The 344-nt window shown below is 64.2% G+C and overlaps 1 protein-coding gene across 1 annotated transcript in view; it reads left to right on the forward strand.

Annotated features, from left to right (window-relative positions):
- Nucleotides 1-344, forward strand: part of PLEKHA6 (pleckstrin homology domain containing, family A member 6) — a gene marked incomplete at both ends in the record, with an annotated part of 12,280 nt that overhangs the window by 2,028 nt on the left and 9,908 nt on the right. The gene's annotated exons all lie outside the window — the stretch shown is intronic.

Below are 344 nucleotides of genomic sequence, written 5' to 3' on the forward strand. Positions count from 1 at the left end.
CGCTGGCCGGGCGAGGTGTGTGCTGCAGCCCCCGCCCTCCTGCCACGCTGCGGCTTGACCCCGTGTCTGTGTTTCCTCCTCTCTTCGCGGGCGAGGATCCCGGGACAGGAGGTCTCTCTTCGTGCCCATCCACCACGCCAGTGCCTAGGTAGTACCTTCGTGCATTTCTGGTGCATGCAGAAGGGTGAGGGACCTGTGGGCTTGCTGGCATGCTCCGCTCACCCCACTCGCGCTAAGCCAGGGGATAAATTGTTTTGGCTGGTCTTTTGCTCTGGCTGCAGAGGTCTGAGAGGCAGGAGTGCATGGGGCTTGCAGGAGGTGACCCCGCGACCGGGCATGGGGGC

This window comes from Buceros rhinoceros, unplaced genomic scaffold (genome assembly GCF_000710305.1).
Source record: "Buceros rhinoceros silvestris isolate BGI_N320 unplaced genomic scaffold, ASM71030v1 scaffold33345, whole genome shotgun sequence".
Lineage (NCBI taxonomy): Eukaryota > Metazoa > Chordata > Aves > Bucerotiformes > Bucerotidae > Buceros > Buceros rhinoceros.